The following is a 19,352-nucleotide window of genomic DNA, read 5'->3' on the forward strand; positions in this document are numbered from 1 at the left end:
TAGCTTTCTTTGTATTCTGTAGGTGAAGACAAGCAATAAACAATAAATATAATATTTAAATAAGTAAAATATTTCAGGATGTGTTAAGTGCTACAGAAAAAGAATTGGAGCAGTGCACACCATTGCTTTTAGGAGTTGAGGCCGAGTTAAATAGATGGTCAGAGTAATCCTCACTGAGAACATGCCATTTGAGAAAAGTCTTTGAAAGAGGTGAAGGAGTGAATTCTGTTGCTGTCTGAGACAGTTCATCAGGTAGAAGACATAGGCATTGGAGAAGTCCCAAGGCAGGAATGGGTTTAGCCGTTCTAGGAAGTGCAGAGAGGCCAGTTGTAGCTGGAACAGTGATCAAGACATTAGATCACAGTCACACTGTGTAAGTACCTGCATCCATTGTATATTCTGCTCTTAGTGGTTCTACTGCCAAATATTGGGCTTCACTTAGAAAGATCTACTGTCACTTTTGTGAATTTATAATTGAATACACCTGGCAATGGCACAGTTGTCGATTTAATTAACTTCCTGACCACACCTTCAGTTTATATTTATATTCAGATGTTTAACCATAAGCTGTATTTATTCAACAAATGTACATGCAGCACCTACTGTGTGCGAAGTACTGTTAAGTATATGAAAAGTTGAGAGAATAACTTCAAAGCAGAAATCTCCATCCTTCTCGGTTGAAGTGAATTTAATGGCTGGCCATAGTGTTTACAATATAGAAGAAATCTTCAAATGTAGATCCTGGGGCTTAAGTGATTCTCACAGAAACAAACATTAGAGAATGTGTAGAATTTTCATCATAATCTAAGATGATGGAGTAAGAAGCAATATTTAAGAGTGAAAAATGTAGTAAAGCCTTTTTTAAATTTAATAATTCATATATACATGAATTAAAAATATCTATTCATTGACTTTGTAAATTTATGCCATTCTGCAACTGGAAATACTATTTAGTCTCAGAATATTTTCTTTATTCCAAAAGTGTTATATTTTGCCCATTTGAAGTCAATTGTCAATTTCTACTCATACCCCAGTTCCAAGAGAGCATGATTTATGTATCTATAGTTTTACCTTTTCTGATAATTGAATATAAATGGAATAATACAATACAAAGAACAATTAAATATGTATTCAAATATGTATACACCTACACATTCAAAGTTGTGGGGTTTTTTTTAGGAAGCAAAATTCTCCTTATTTTATTTCATGCAGATATGACTCTGATTTGTTCTGCTATTCACAAGTTCTGAGATTTTCTATTATTGTAAAAATGTTTTTTGTACCACACAGACACAATAACGAAGGAACTCTTGTAAATGTTGAAGGCTGTATTATGGTTACAAATATTGGTATGGATTCCTTGAGGTTAAAATCATTATGCAGATCAATAAGACTATTCAAATCAGTAGGACTAATCTTGTTTCTGTTATTCAGCTCTGCTTTTCATTAAAAGGAGAGAGTGGATATGTATCTGTTTATTTCAAGAAATTTTTAAAATGGGGGCACACAGCCACGAAGCTTGTGACTGCTGAAGGAGAGTTTGTTTGACCTGAACAATTTCACTCTTATTTACAGGATCACTACTCTGAGTGGATAAGACTTGTTATCTTCATAACTTCATGAAAATTAAAAACATGCCCTGAAGGAGGGAACCAGTAACAGGATACCTAAAGATGTCCACTTAGTTTTCCACATTAAAGAAAACAGCTGTTTATCATAGAAATGTAAATATATATTTACTAAATAAAAAGTACAGTTCTTTTTTACATAAAAATGCATACAACAGATACTATTTTTCCCTGATATTATAACAATGTGGTGTACAGCATAGATCTGGAGCCAGACTGTTGAACTCAAACTCCAATCTGTCTTCAAGCTCTCTGACTTTGGGCATATTGCTTAATCTCTGTATCCTCAGTTTCCATCCTCTGTAAATAGGGATTACAATAGTACCTACCTCTTAATTTTTGTTGTGAGGGTTACTGTGTCTACTATAAAAATCCTTGAAACATTTCAACCTGGCCCTTAGAACTCTTAGCTCTTATGTACATTTTCATTCATCAAATATAAAATGAAAACCAAAAATGATGTTAGGCACTGGAATTAGGAACTAGTTGCTTACAAAGGCAATCTCCTTTAATTTCTTTTGTTTTTTACTTTATTTCTTTTGTTAACTTTATTTCTGGTCCAAAGTTTATGAATTTTCCAAATAACATCTTTTGTGTCTTAAATATTATTTTGAGTTTAATTAAATTTGATCATTATTTCATTAAGAATTTTGGGTTTCTGTTCATGAGGGTTTTTAGACTTTATCCTTTTTTTGGTAAGTGTTCTTTCAGGTTTGGGCATCAGGTTTATGTTGTTCCTGAAAATGAAATAAAATGTGTTCCCTCTACTTACATTTCCTCAAAATCTTGTGCAAGATTTGTATTAATTTTTTCTTCAATGTTTGATAATATTTTATTATCTCGGCATGTATTTTCATTATGAGATGATTTTGATATTAAATTAACTTGCTTAATAAAGTTATTGAGATTTTCTTTTTTACTTTTTCTCATTTCTGACAACTGGAATTTTCAAAGAATTAGTCCATTCTTTCTGAATTTTCATATTCATTTAAAAATGTTATTTACAAATTTGTTATTCCTTTGATAACTGAAGTCCGTCTTTCATTCCTGTGTTAACGATTTATATTGCCTCATTTTTTTTAAAGTACTATAATGAATTATAATGGGCATACAATAAACTGCGCATATTAAAAGTGTATAATTTAAGATATATGTAAACTCATGGGACCCTCTCCACAATTAAGATTTTGAATGTTTTCATGACTCTTTAGTTTTTGCATGCCTCTTGTTAATCTCTCCTTTCTGACTATCCTCATACCATCTTCTTCTCCGGTGTTTTAATAGCTTTTTTTTTTTTCTGCTGTGACTTAAGTCCTAACCAGAACAATGGTAAAGGAGGAAAAGTTTATTTTAGGTCTCATAATTTCACAGGTTTTAGACCATAGAAGGCTGGCTCCATTACTGGGGGGCAGGACATCTTGGCTGAAGGGTATGGCAGAGGGAACCAGCTCATATGATGATCAGGAACAGAGAGAGAAATTCTATTGTCCAGACACAAAATATATACCCCATAACCATGCGCCAATGAGTCACTTTCTCCAGTTACACCTCACCTGCTTCCAGTTACCAATTGGTTAATCCCACCAAGGATTAATCCACTGATTAGGTTAAGGCTATAACCTAATCATTTCTCCTCTAAACCTTCTTGCATTGTCTCACACGTGAGCTTTTGTGGGACACTGCACATCCAAACTATAACACCCAGATTAGAGCTGATCTCTTTTCTGTCCTTGTAATTCATTTGCATTTCCAGAATTTATATAAAAGAAACCAAACCTATGTTTTATTGTTTTTTTTTTGTTTAACTATTTTTACTCATGAAAAATTATTTTGAGATTTATGTTAAATGCATGTATCAATTGTGCATTCCTTTTTATTTCTGATTAGTATTCTATTGTATGATTATAATGCCATTTGGCTATCCATCATACTGTGAAAGGGCATTTGAATTGTTTATAGCTTCTGGTTATTACAAATAAAGCTTCTCTGAATATTCATCTATGAGTCTGTTTTTGCGCATCTGCTTTTATTTCTCTGGGTGTACCTGGGAGTGACTATAGTGGCTCTCTAGTATAGGCAAATGCATGTTTAAATATTGCAGGATCTGACAGTCTATTTTCCAATATGATTGTATTAGTCCATATTTCTGAAGTCAATGTAGGAGAATTCTGGTTTCTTCACATCCTTACTGTTTTTAAACATAACCATTCTAGTTATATCTCCTGTGGTTTTACTTTGCATTTTCTAGTGGTTACTCTGGTTGGACTTCTTTCAATGTATTCATTTTCTTCCACATTTTACTTGTAAGAGTATCTGCTCAAATATTATGTCAATTTTTTTTTAATTTTTAGAAAACTGTGTTTTCTATTTTTTTATCATTAGTATTAAGTTCTGAGCACTTCAAAAATGTATTATGGATACAACTCCCTTATTAAATATGTAATTTTCAAATATTTTCTCCCAGTGTGGCCTATGTATTCATTTTCTAAATATAGCAATTTGGAAGATTAGAGGTTTTAAATTTTTGGTAAGATTCAATATATTAGGTTTTTCTTTTATGGGATATACATTTTTATTTTATCAAAGAAATCTTTTTTTGGGGGGTTGGTACCAGGGATTGAGCTCAGGGGCACTCAACCACTGAGCCACATACCCACCCCTATTTTGTATTTTATTTATAGATGGGGTCTCACTGAGTTATTTAGTGCCTTGCTGTTGCTGAGGCTGGCTTTGAAGTCACAATCCTCCTGTCTCATCCTCCCAAGCTGCTGGGATTACAGGCATGTGCACCACACCTGGCTCAAAAATCCTTGCCTGAGCAGAGGACACACAATTTTTCTCTTGCATATTATTCCATAGAAGGTTTATAATTTTAGGCTTTACAATTAGATTTAGAGTATATTTTTTTATATATGTTTGAGTTATTATTTTACATGTAGTTATCCAATAGTTCCAGCATTATTTCTTGAAAAAATTATTTTTCTCTGTTGAATTGCCTTTGCATATTTGTTGAAAATTTGTTGTTCATATATGATTGAGTCTACTTTTGGAATTTATTATATTTCATTGATCTATTTGCCTATCTTTACTATATGATATAACTTATTTAGTATATTATAATATTTACTGTGTATATAGTAAATAAGCTGTATTTGTCCTCTAAAATTGTCTTTAATTTTTTTCAGTTATGAATAACCTAGGATCTTTGAATTTAAACATGTATTTTAAAATTAGGTTGTCAATTTCTACAAGTCTTATTGTTATTTTGATTTAGATTGCATTAAATTTGTGGGTCAATTTATAGAAATTTGCCATATTTAACTCTGTTGAGTTTCCAATAAAATAGAACTCTCCTTTTTATTTTAGGACTTCTTTAGAATTTCAATATATAATTGTTTATTGTTGGCATATAGAAATAAATTTATGGACCTGGTGTGGTAGTGCATGCCTGTAATCCTAGCAGTTTGGAAGGCCGATGTAGGAGGATCATGAGTTCAAAGTCAGCCTCAGCAACAGTGAGGCACTAAGGAACGCAGTGAGACCCTGTCTCTAAATAAAATGATAATTAAAAAAATGACTTGGGGTGTTGCTCAGTAGTTGAGTGCCCCTGAGTTCAATCCCTGCTACCCCCTCTAAACAAACAAACAAATAAATAAATAAAAATGATTAATTAATTTAGGGGTACCAATTTTCAATTCTGCAACTTTGCTAAAATCACATATTATATGTAGCAGCATTTTTGTAGAATCCTTTGAATTTTCTACATAAATAATATGTTGCATGTGAATAAAGGTAGCTTTACTTCTTTTCAATTCTAGATGACATTTTTTTTTTCTTTATGATTCAAGCTAAAGCCTCCAGTGCAACATTGAATAGAAGTAATAGAGACAGACATACAGGCCTTTTTCCTGGTATTAGGTGAAAAACACTCGGTGTTTTATTATTAAGTATGTTAACCACAGGTTTCTCAAAGATGTACTTTATCAAGTCAAACTAAAATTCTCTTCCTTACATCATTTGTGAGAGTTGTGAGCAAGAAAGGAAACTGGATTTTGCAAATGACTTTTCTGTTTCTGTTGAGCTATTCTTACATTTTCCTTTAGTGTGTTTACATGGTGAACTGCACTAGTTTTTAAATATTAAACCAGCTTTGCATTCATAAGATAAACTCCACCTGGTCACAGTGTTTTAAATATTGCATTTGCTTTCTAACATGTTAAGAATTTTGCTGTATGTATAAAGATGTGGAACTGTAGTTTTCTGGTAAACTGTCTCCACAAAATGTGTGAAAATAGGCCTCCTATTTGATTTTCTAGAACAATTTTTGTAGAACTGATATTATTTCTTCCCAAAATGTTTGATATAACATATAATAATTAAATCATTTCAGTTTTAAGTTTTCTTTGTGGGCAGATGTTAAACAAGTTAAATTTCAATGTATATCAATATCTATATTTATATATGTACTTATCTATCATTATTCAGATTATACATTTCTTTTTGTGTTCTGTTACCTTAAATCTTTCAAGAAATTGTCTTCTTAAACCTATGTTGTCTGTTATCTAATTTGATATCTTATTGCCAATGTGCCTTTTCTTTTCTCCTGTGGAGAAGTCATCTTCCTCTGTTCTTGGTCTTTTCCTGTTCTATCTAGCAACTTTGATTTGAATCCTCCACATTGTGAAGACTCCAGGTCATTTATGTTTCTTTCTAAAACAATGACTCTTTTTTTAAGCAGATTGGACTCAAATTCCATACTTATTCCTTCTTGTCATGGTAGGACCCTACCCTTGTAACCTTATTTAACTCTAACTACTTTCTAAAAGCCCTTTCTCCAAACTTAATCATATTGGGAGGTGAAATCTTTCTCATATGAATTTTAGTGAGAAACAATTTCATCCATGACACTAGCCTACTTGGAATATATATATGGCTTGCATACTCTAAGATCAGCTAGGCACTTGAGTAGCATTTATATATAGAATTTGGGGTTCTTCTTTAACAACTCTCATCATTCTTCAGTTTCCCCTTATTTTACAACTACTGTATTCTTCCTGAAATTTAGATTTTTCTTCTTCATTCAAGTAAGATTGCAGATGTTAAATATCTGAGTTTTATCAGTCATGCATGCTCCTAAATGGAGATTACCCATAATAAAAAAAAAAAAGCCTATTAATGGGTGAGATCATGTACTGAGTGCTTCTTTCATCCAAGTGTTCACTCTCACTCAATACTTTCTATCAGCTCTTTCTCACTTAATACTAGGTATAGTGCTTACACTGATAAGTAACCTGAACTGTTGGTCTTCCTGTGGAATATTATAGGGTCTCTTTTAACATAATTTTTAAAAAAATTCACAGAAAAGTGGATTTAAAATACTTTGTGAGCAAGTTATAATTCTGTTGATTTAGGCAATCTAATACATATCAAGCAACAAGTCTGATAACAAGAAAATATTTGGTCTTATTGAGAGAAAGTGAAAGCTGTTTGTTGTATGTGATTTAGCCTTTTTGGCTTAGATTTTTCCCAGAATGACCTAATAAAGAGTACTAGGAAGTATTTGGTTTAATCCCTATCTAAAAATTGCTATCTAAGATAGAACTTCAGTTTCCATTTTATACTTTGATTAATATTAAAATGACCTAATAGTCTTTGATTGCTAAGCATAGACAAACTTGCTATTGAAAAAGTGTATTTACTTTTAAATATGTTCATAAAAGCATTGGGAAAAGGGATACTAACAGTGAAATCCAGTTTGAGTTATGTGACTGATTTGTTTAAAATATGTAGCATTTGACTACAATTATTTGCTATGTCAAAATTCCTGATTTCTGATTAACATTATTCATCAGTGCTGCAAATAGTTAATGTGGATATCAAATAACAAAATAAGTGACTTGTGACTTGAAAAGGGGAATGAAGTTACTATAGACTTTAGGAATAAAATGTCCAGTTTCATAAAGATGTCCTTAGCAACAAAAAGATGGCTTTTCAGTGTCTTTGTTTCTTAATAACTTTTATTGTTAAGTTCTACCTTTCTGTTGTGATATAATACTTTACTCTTTAAGGGTTGAAGAAAATTTCACAAAACTTCTTTCATTGTTCAGAACTTGCTGTAATTGTCTCTAAATATCAGACACACTTTTTTCAAATCAGAAATTGTTTTAAATCTGGAACTCAGACTTAAAAAAAAATCCTGTGATGCCATTAACAGGAATTTCAAGGCCTATAGTGTTCACATTTAGAATTAGATAATTATGTTCTTGTCTTATATCTTCCTAAATAATTTATTTTGTTATTTAGTCCATTGTGAATTTTCCATTTATAAAAAGAAACATAATATTTGGTTTGATTTCTATCTTTAAGACTATAAACACAGTTAAATGAAAATTGAAGCACAAGTTATATATCTAAGAAGATAGTCATAACTGAATTATTTTACACTGTATTAGAACATCTTATAAAGATAGTAAAAATATATGTAAGATACTGATTTTATCTTTGGGTAAATATTATACTAAGTGATGGAGAAGAAAATGCATTGATAATTCTAACATGCACCACTGATGTTTTATAAAGTTATACCCAGTGAAAATGTTTGCAAAGAAAAAGTGAAGATCTTTTTGTTACTTATTTTAATAAACTTTATGGTAAATATCATAAATCAGTGTTTAATATAAATCACTGTTTTGCATTTTTCAATAGTGTTCATTTTTGCCTAATAGAGCAGCACATTTAAGGAGAAACAAGTCTTTTTTCCTAGATTAAAGGAATCTATCTGTGTGTGTACTCACACACACATAAAATATGTACATATATATTATATGACTTATAAAATGATATTAAAAGTATTTATGATCCAGATCTGATCCAACTTTCATTTAAAAGGTATATAATTTCATACCTTCTACTTAGACATAATGCATTCTATAGCTCCGTGTTAGTGGATTAAGACAGAATACACACACAAACACATACACAACTGATCATTAACAGTTTTCAAAATGTATTTCTTCTTTTACTCCTGTGAATCTTTACAATGAGAGAGTTTATATGGAAGATGACTAGTAATTAAAGTCTGTAGTATAAACGGGTAAAGCTTGGGAGGGCGATTCAGCTTTTATCTTTCACTATTAATAAAGTTGTTTGCTTGGAGAGCATAAAATGGCACAGAAGGTAACAATTATTGTCTAAACATAAAATTGGAAAATACAAGTCATAAACTAAGGAAGCCTTTATAAGGCCTACTTGATTCTTACTGAGTTATTGGGTCTTTGTTTTATACGTACTTTGTTTAGATCAGTACTTATTTTCATGGTTAAGTTAGATCACAGTGATTTGAGATTTTTTAGAAATAATTATAACTTAATTGTGAAAGTAAAATACTGATACGAAATGCAATATAGTAAATCTTTGATATTATAAAACAACTGACTTTGGCTAAATACAGATACTATTTAAATTATGTATTTGATGTTTGGTGAACTGTCTTCTCCACTCAATTATAAATTATATGAGATCATGGATCATGCCTTCATTTTTGGATTTCTGTTATACAGAAGTGATGTTGGTCAATAACAGATTCACAATAAACCCCTGGTGAATGAATAAATAGATGTCAATAAATGATTTACTCTGAAATTCTTGAGACACATTAACTATGATATATTTTAGAAAGTTTTACTGAATAAGAGAATTGAGGTTTTCCATGAAAGAATCATTTGGAAACAATAAATTTCAAATAAGCAGGCCAGAGAAGCAGAAGAAATATACCTATGGGTTGGAGTAGTACCCCTTTTTTTTCTATGTTTTTTCATTATGATTCCCCATTCTTGGTGTGAAGGCATAAAACCTTTGTTTTATAATCCTGCAATTCCTTTGTTTATTTCTTAGTCTTTTCTATTCAAACTTGACCTTGGCTTTAAAGCCCTGCTGTGGGAAATGAGGTCGTAGCAAAAATATAGAGTGAAACAGAAAGAGTTATATATGATGGTATTACATAATAAAGATAAGAGATAAAGTCTCTCATAGGACTGTTTGAAGAGTGGAGAGCAAAATAGTGGAAGGCTTGCAAAAGAATCATGACTTAGTATGGAATTTGTCCCTATTAGATTAAGATTTATCCACACAAATGAATCTCCATATTTATTTATGAGTCAAGACAGCAGGAGGACAGTCTAGGAAGCCAACACATTCCTCAACTTTCATGTGTCCCTGTAGAGTGTGCAATGCTTGATAGCAGGAGAATACATTGTCAACTGGCATGCAGGGGCGTTGAGAACCTAAGAGAAGGGGAGCAACCACCAAGATTCCTGCAGCCATGAGCAGTTTGGAAGAGCAGCTGAGGTTTCCAGTGCTCTAAGAAGTAGCTATGTTGGTGGGTTTGAAAGTTTTCACAGTCCAGATGGAAGATGCAGCCAGATGACATCATAGCCAAGTCCAAGGACCAGAAGAGGTGGATAGAAAGATTCCCAGCAAAGACTAGAGGTCAAGGTATCCTACACAATTTGAGGATACTATAAAAATTTAGCCTCTCCTCTGTAAATAAATAGTAAAGTGTTCCCAAAGAAAAGAAAGCCAAGGGAAGTGACCAACTTTAGCTTGTACCTCAACTGACTGTGATTAGTCAGAATTGACCTTATGTTAATCTATCTTTAGTTGGAATGGGGGCTTTAATTTAGGAGTTATTTACGGAAGTTACATTTGCACTTCTGAGTTCTGGGTGTGAAAGTATCTTACTCACTTCATGAGTTTTATGAAGATCAAACAAGCTCTCTAAAAAATAGAGAAAATAAATTAATAATTATTCCAACAGGAGATCCATTTGTCATCACAGGGCAGTTTGTCAATGCCAGCAAATATATTTTTCTTATTTATTACTGAGAACATGGTAACTGTCAGCTTTTCATATATTTTGTCTGTGTTTAATTTTTCTTTTTCTGTCTTGATTTCTCTCTCTGCCTCCCTCTTTCACACACAAGCGTGTGCACACATACACACATAACCACACAGTGCACATTCTAACACAATATAGTCCATCTTATTTAACTGGTGAAGAAACTGAAGAGATTATATGAATTGATCAAACCTGCACAATAAATGACAGAGATCTACTTTCCTTTAGAGACTTTGTTCTTTTTATTTATTATTTGGCCTGGAAAAAGAAACAAACAAACAAACAAACAAAACACCTATTTACCCAAACATAATCTTTTTTCCTTACTGCTGGCAAATGATTCTAAAACTTCTAGCATGAATCTGACAGTAAAGCATTAAATATAAAAGATCTTGGATTGATAAGGTAATCTATGAACATTAAACAAAATGATTTATTATAATTTTACTGAAGTCATGATACGGCATGAGAGATTACAACAGAAGTATCGAGTTTTTACCAATGTAAGAAGGCACTGCATTGTAAATTTTTTATGTTTAATGTTTTAAATTATAGTAATGTATCAAGATTCATGTTAGAAATATTAAAAATTCAGGGGCTGGGATTGTGGCTCAGCTGTAGAGCTCTCGCCTAGCACGGGCGGGACTGGGTTCAATCCTCAGCACCACATAAAAATTAAGGCATTGTGTTGTGTCCATCTTCACTTAAAAAATAAATATTTTAAAAAAAGAAATATTTAAAATTCAAAGATACAGCCATTTTTGTTGTCAAGATACTATAGCATACAGAATCAGAAACTTTAATAAGAAAAAATAATCACAGGAAGCAATGCCAAGAAACCCTTGAGTAGGTATAACTTGTGACAATGATTTGTGGTGGTCACTATTACATTCCTATTCTAGATGTGACATTTATAGCCCTTATCTTCTTGTCATTAAATAAAACTAAGTTAGTTTTGGGGTCTGCTAAATTTTTTGCTATCTTTAGTAAATGTTTAAAGTCTTTTTAAAAAATACTATAAAAGAAATATGTCTTTTAAAGTCTTTACTTCTGAACTTTAACAAAAATATTTTTTCATCATTGTTAATATTTTTTAAACACCTATAGATTTTACACTTCATACAGGATATTCACTATTGAGTTTTTCCACAATCAATTTACTGAATGAAAATGATCTTGGCTTTTAAACAAGCCTATCCAATTTCCTTTTAACTATGTAACTACCACATAAAAATTGATTGTTCTGCCGTGGCTTCTATCAACATTCCTTCTGCATTTCCAGTGGTATAAATGATATAAAAATCAATGCTGTAGTAACTAAGTTAATGGAAGTGTAAAAAGTACATTTGGTGTCAACATCTAAGTTCTACAAAGGGGAATGAACTGTGTATGTTCTTATACTTTTCATTTTAATAATCACAAATAAAAGCATAGTCCAATAAAGGTATGGATCTATATTTTAAATTGCCATAAAGTGGGTTGCACATAGCCCATTGCCCTAACTATAGTCAAGTTAATGTCTATTCCACTCAAAACAGATGATTTTCTCACAGTTTTTTTTAACAGTTTCTTGTTTTAGAAATTTTCCAAGTCCTCATAAGAATAGCTTACTTCAGTGGCTTATATTTTATTGGTCTCCACATATAATATTCTAATAACTCCAAAAGGTAGAAATATAAAAGATTCTTAACATTAGTAGGTAAATAAAAGGCAACAGATGTACTATTAACATAATATATCAAATACAGGACAAGAACAAGTAATAGTCTTACAGGAGTACTCCTAAAAGTTTTAATTTGACTTTATGTCCAATTACATTTTATATTACAAAATAATGGAAACATTCTTTTTTGAAATTTTACAGTACCCAAGATCCACATTAAATCTTTATATGTTTTTAGTATCAGTTATATACATATATTAAATTTACAATGTAATTATTTCTTTAAAATTGGTATATTCTTTCAGTGGCAAAGGTTTTAAAAAAGGTCCTTAACTATGAAAAAGATTTCATCATATAAAAGAGACTGGAACATCTACATCCAGCTTTCATATCTCATACTAGTCACTTAAATGTGTCTGTTTATTAATTTAATTGTCAAAAATTATTGAAGCCCAACTATTCAGCAATATAGCAAAGAAGAAAGTGTAACAAATTACTAAAGTAAGGCCATTGGATCACTTTATGAAAAGGAATGGTGTGGTTGTTGAGAGGTGTCAAATTTGCAAGAGCTATGTCAACAAATTAGAAAGCAATTGTTTTAGTGATGTGTAAAATTTTGTGAACAAAAGTAAGACTGAGCAGGATCAGTAATGGAGTCCTTTGGCATCGTTATATGATATTTTCCTAGGAGCTCCAAGTGAGAACAGGATGATTGATGATTCCCAGGAAAACTAAGATATCTATGAAGGGTAAGACTAGTGACCACTTAGTTGAAAAATTTAGCTCCAGTTTCAGGATGGGTATGGAGTCAGATAAAGACAGAATTCTTTTAACCTTCAGAGTATATAACTCTCTCTTTTGTTTTTTCTTGTATTAGTGGTTTAACTCAGGGATACTTGACTACTGAGCCACATCCCCAACACTATTTTGTATTCTGTTTAGAGACAGGGTCTCACTGAGTTGCTTATCACCTCACTTTTGCTGAGGCTGGCTTTGAACTCACAATCCTCCTACCTGAGCCTCCTGAGCCAGTGGGATTACAGGAGTGTGCCACAGTGTCAGGCTCCATGATTATTCTTTATCCTTACTCCTACTCACCTCATTAAGTCCTATTTGAGTATATATTCTAATAATTAAACATTTGTGTCCTAAATCTTTCCATCTCTATTTTGACTACCATAGTACAAAATACTATTATCTGTCACCATGATTGATATAATTATCCTTCTATAGATTATTTTGCTTATATTCATCCTATTAGTCTATTTTTTTCTCAATTTAACTTATCAAATTATTGGATATTTTCATATGTATGTATGTACGTATATCTCTACCACTATATTCTATCTAATATTGTCTATCCTCCATTCAGAATATTAAATAATAGTTTTCATATTTTAGCTTAAATTTCATTTCTCTGTGCATGCAGAATATTTGTTTGAAAATAGTCTTAAAATTTCCACAGATTTTTTTTTCTTTTAACATGTTTGGTTCAGTTCTTTTGAAAGTATATGTTGGAGAAAACACAGCATCAAATAGAAAACTCGTGTGTGTGTGTGTGTGTGTGTGTGTGTGTGTGTTCCAATATCAATCAGATTAACTGTTAAATACTGTAGAAAAATATTTTATTATTCTGACTAATTCTTGTATAAATTAACTTCATGTAAAACTTTCAGATTTCTTGCTTTCAACTTGCCAGGATTTATTTATTTTTTTCCTTTCCACTCAGGCTTTATGCTAATTAGTCATCTTTATGGAGACATTTGAATTTTTCAAAAATTTTCTTTACCTATAGGGAGTTTGATTTCTTATTAAATTAATTTGGAATTACTACATGCTGGATTTTATAATAAAATGAATGTGAAATTGTATATTTAAATTTGGTCATTTCTTATGGCAAATCTTGAAAAATAGATTTATTAAAATTACTGTCATTTATTAGCAAAGTGGTTAAAGACGACTCTAAGAACATATAACTAAGACGAGGCAGAATTAAATTTGAACTTGGGATGTTCTGTGGCAGCCCTGGGGGAATACTAATCTTGAAGCAGGAATACACTCACATGCTGTGATCTTCAATTTAACTTTGGGCCACAGAGCTCCTGTGGAGGGTGTTGACAAGCGGCCCACCAAGCTTTTGTGAGTCATGTGTTGCCAAAATTCCTCAGCCCTGATGAAGAGGAATCTGGAACTGACTCAAAATAATGTGGTAGGGAGCTTTAGTCATATAGACAATTTCCAGACTTGAGTTTTATAAAGCATAAAAACAAATAAATTTGATCCTTTATTTCCAGAAGTCTTTGCAAGTGAGGTGATACCACCCTGAAGCAGACTGCCTTGATATTACAGCTGTTACACATTGGGGATTAGTTTCCATGGGGAAAACATCAGATATTTTAATTGTCTGACCAAACAATTCATTTCATTGCAAAAGGAATGAGGCCCCATCTCTTTTCTTGCCATTCCCAGACAGCATGGTATGAGAATCAGCAGATTTCGTTAATATTTTGGATGCTGTTCTATAGAATATTTTATGTGCTTTTTTGAAACAATAGGACATTGCATTCTCCTTTCATATCCTGAACACCTATATCAGAAATCTAGGGCTTGACATTTTTTTCCTCTTTCTATACTTAGGTAGGATATGAGATTTGTTTATTGTTTAACAACTATTTAGTGTGTAATAGTTGTGATTACATTTAACATTGAATCCACTGGTTTCAGAAAGGAGAAACATAACATTTAAGATTATTATCACTATGCAAGAGGAGCGATGGGCCTCCTCTGGATGGAAGATCATAGGACTATGGGAAAAAACCTTTTGCAATGATATTGTGATATATTTTTTTTCTATATGAAGGCTTACATGAGTTGGTGTTATCATCTGATTGGAAGCTGTAAAGATGCAATGAATTTTGATAGGAGTGTTATGTTAGGTAAGGAGTGTCATGTTAGGTAAAGAACATCTTTGGCACTGTATACATAGGAAGAAAGTTGTATATCTCTGGAAATCCAATGGTAGAATGCACAACAATTGAACATCACAGTATCTACCATCTTTAGATAACAGCCCTCATCATGACTGAGTGGACCATGGATAAACAGTTTTTAAGTATCTTGACTCTCTTGAATGTATGTAGTTTAATTTGGGGATAGGATTGACCTAAGTAAGTTGATTCATAGATTGACCAATAAAACATGAAGTGGACCCTTGTGAAGGGATATGATGTATATTTTTTTCTTAGCAATTCAAACTAGATAAAAAAATAACATGAATTAGGTAGTACTGAGAATAAAAAGGTGAAATTGTAGAGCAAATTCATGGGGTAAGAGCATAATGGCCATTGGTAAGCCAAAATCATGCAAGAACAGAAACAAATCCAGAAGGAAGTCATGAAGTTGAAAACATCTTTGCAGAATAAAAAACAAAGTACTAAAACAAAACAAACAAACAAAAAACTTCAGTCTGTTTCCAAGGCCCATGCAAATAGGAATATAGAAACTGTTATCAAAAAGGAAAAGCTGGCACTAGAGAGTGAAAATATGCATGGCTCTCACTGTCATATTTCATAGAGTTCCTTTAACCCTAAGTGGTGTTCCAGTTCCATTTCCTATGAGGCTAAGTGATATTTCATTAAGATTCTTTGTGTGAAGTGATGCTCCTTTTCTTAGTCAAGAGAACTGAATATGGGTAGTTTAATCAAAATTTACAATTTATTTCAAGATTATAACAAGAAAAAAATGCACCAGATAGAATAAAACAGGAATTATAATAGAGGTCAACATATCGCACAGGGAGAAAGAGTGAATTCAACTTCTTTAAACAAAAGGCAGGTGAGTTTTAAGCTCTGGGGTGAGCTACTGAAAAAAATACGGGACTTTAGAAGGAAGGTTAATCCATGTAATTAAGCCATTTTTTGTTTGCTGGTTCGTGCTTATTCAAGTTAGGGTTCTACCTCACAAATTGGAAGATAGGGACTTTCTCTTCTTTGATTGCATTTCAGAGCGATAACTCCCAGGTGCTTGAGAGACATTTCTGGGTTGTAAAACAGGAAAGAGTCTGGGACAAAATTTACATCTTAAGGGGCAGAGAAAGAATTTATAGTTGCAAGTGTTCTAAAGTAAATGCTCTAAGAAAAGGAGGGCTGAGATCTGTAGTCAGGAACAAGCCATCTAATCAAACTGATGATTAAGACCATCTTGGTTAATTATCTTAGTAACTCATAGAGCTAAAGGTTTGAAAACCAAGCTTCAGGAAGGCAGGAAACAGACTGCAGAGACCCTGGCAGCAAAATGCCTGTGTCTTCTTTCAAACTGCCGTCATTAAAGTGTCACAGTTTCCTGTACACTGAAAATCACCAAGAACATCTTTGACCTAATTCAGGTAGGATACACATATATTCATTATGTTCATTCATTCATTCATTGAACAAATATTTACTGAGTAACTCCAGTGAACCACACACCATTCTCAATGCTAGGGATTTATGTATCGATAAATGCATAAACAAAATGTTTAAAATTATCTAACTCACAAAGCTCGTATTCTAGAGATATGGCAAAAGATTACAGACCAAAATAAATACATGAAATGTATACTATATAGGGGGCATTAATTTACATGAAGGAAATTAATGCAAAGGGAAGGAAATATACTACTTCCTACCACAGTTAGATATACCCAGTGTATATTTCCTCAGCCACTCTGAGTCTACTTGATGGGTAATGATCAAATTTCAGGGAATCATAATGAGATGGAGAAATAATCAAATCGTTGGTTGCTCACAGTCTCTGACATCTGTTTCTATACAACACACTCTTGAGTTATTATGAGTGTGTTTTTATATACTTTGTAAATTAAATACCTACATTAGTTTAGGATGTCTAAGAACATATTAAAAATATTATGAAAGGCTATCTTACAACATTAATATTGGTTAACTTGGCTGGTAGCTTATGGGTAATTTTTTGGTCTCTCTTTTTTCCATATTTTATAAATTTTCATCAATGGACATATTCACCATGATAATTGGAAACATTTTAAACTTTAAAATTGTAACTTTTTATATAACTTTATCATATCATCATAATATTAATTTTTAGTAGTAGGTGCTTTAATTTTCTTTATTTTATTTAACTCTAAAAAAATGAGAAGTCAGGGCTTCTGGGAAGTCAGGGCTAGAATATAAAAGACCTTGTTTGCACATTGAGGAGTTGACAATCAGAGGAAATTCTTATCATCCACAAATCCAAATGCTTATATAAACCTTATCCTTATATGCTTCAAACCATTAGATTGTGCAGTTTCAGATTATTTTCATATTTATTTTGCAAATTTTCTGGAGTAAAATTGCATTCATTTTAAAAATAGAAGAAAATAATTTTGAAATCCTGATCTCAAAGTTGATCAAACAATATACTTGATTTAGGGAAGCCATTGTAGTTCCATGAAGTCATGTTCTATAATTTTCACTTCCTTTAAGGCTTTTAATCTAACACTGTTCCTCTTTTAAAATAATATCAAAACAATTTCCAATAAGTAAATATTAAGTGCAAGGAAAGTAATTATATCAATATGATGGCCTCCACATCTGTTGAAAAAGGATGTGTTTTACTGTTGCTACGTAAGGTCAAGTTTGAAAAATGATGGCATGCTGCCGTACTCTTGCATATGTTTTTTTACTTGACTGGTTAGCTATTTACTCTTTGACTTGTTGATTGCTTTCCTAATTGGATAGAAAAGGTGTAGTTACTCACCACAATATAAAATATTGAAAGGTGACAGAAAGAAGGCACTTTACTAGTCTCTTGGGAAAGAAAATTGCTTATCTGTAATTGTTTTGCTCTCTGAAGAAATATATCAGACTGCCACTTCCACATGAATCTCCTGGTTATAGTGTGACCCACTATTTTAATGTCAACAGAAACAAACCCATGTAGAGTTTCTCTGGCTTTTGTATGCTCTAGTTAACCCGAGCGACCTTTAAGCTACAATTTGTACACGAAGATGGCAGCGTGACACAGAGGAGGGTAGGGGTTGATTTGTAAGTCCTGTCCTAGCATGCAGAGTGACAAACAGCGGACAGAAGCAGCAGAGACAGGGAAAGGAAAGTAAAAATAAAATATACACCCATCATCTTACCTAAAAGTGGACATGTAGTAGGACATTGATGAAATTAATGTTATAAAATTCTAAATACACTGGCACCCAGAGCCTGGATGAGGATCATAACTAGTTGTTCACTCATTCCATGACTATTTATTGCTTACTTATGATATGTCAGGCTCTGTATTATATAATGGAGATATACTAAGTGAACAAAATAGATGTGATCTCTGCATTTATACAGAATGCTCAACTAAAAAAAGTAAATTGATATAATGTAAAAATATATAAGGAGTTAAGTAAGTGTAAGGTTTGGGGAGATTCAGAAAGAGGAAACACTATCAAGGAAGGCCAGAGAAACAACGAGAGGGATGAGCTGAATGCAGTTTTGTCTGCTGGAACATGGCAAGTGTTGAAACTAGAGTAAGGAGCTGGGCAGGTGGCACACTTTGTACATCATGGTAAACCAGAAATGACACCCAAGTAAATCCAAGCTCATTCTTCTTTCTAATATTACTCATCAAATGCCTGCAACATTACATGCTGTTTAAGATGCAAAGATAATAGAACTATTTTTAACCTCTGTATCTCTAATTTGGTAAGACAGAAAGCCAAACAAAAGAGTATCAATACAGGGTGTAAGAGCCAGAAATGCTGAAGAAACATGCTGAAGGAAATTGAGGAGGAGAGTCTAGTGTTTGAGAAAATGGTAAGAAGTGATTTTTGGTTTTTGGTTAAGAAGTGACCTTTTGGTTATAAAGGTCATGGAGAGCTGGTCAAGTGGCAATGGACAGGACATTTGACAGAGTGAGGATGGATGGCCAGTGGTTTAGATGCACGGGCACGAGCAACAAGGTATTCCCAACTGCACATGCAATGATTTGACTACAGCAGCGTTTTCCAAAGAGTGTTTCAGGAAAAAAAAAACTACTGTGAATTGGAAGCACTTTATTTCCTTGTTGGAAAGCTGTAATCCTCATTAGCATTTTACTGTTTTACTATTTATATATCATTTTTATTGGTTGTTCAAAACATTACAAAGCTCTTGACATATCATAT

General features: G+C 32.4%; 1 protein-coding gene across 1 annotated transcript in view; it reads left to right on the forward strand.

Annotated features, from left to right (window-relative positions):
• Cnbd1 (cyclic nucleotide binding domain containing 1) overlaps window positions 1–19,352 on the forward strand; it is a 403,883-nt gene that overhangs the window by 157,579 nt on the left and 226,952 nt on the right. The window lies entirely within an intron of this gene.

The sequence above is a fragment of the Marmota monax genome, unplaced genomic scaffold (assembly GCF_021218885.2).
Source record: "Marmota monax isolate L192 unplaced genomic scaffold, Marmota_monax_Labrador192_F-V1.1 WCK01_AAM20220418_F8-fsc00147, whole genome shotgun sequence".
Lineage (NCBI taxonomy): Eukaryota > Metazoa > Chordata > Mammalia > Rodentia > Sciuridae > Marmota > Marmota monax.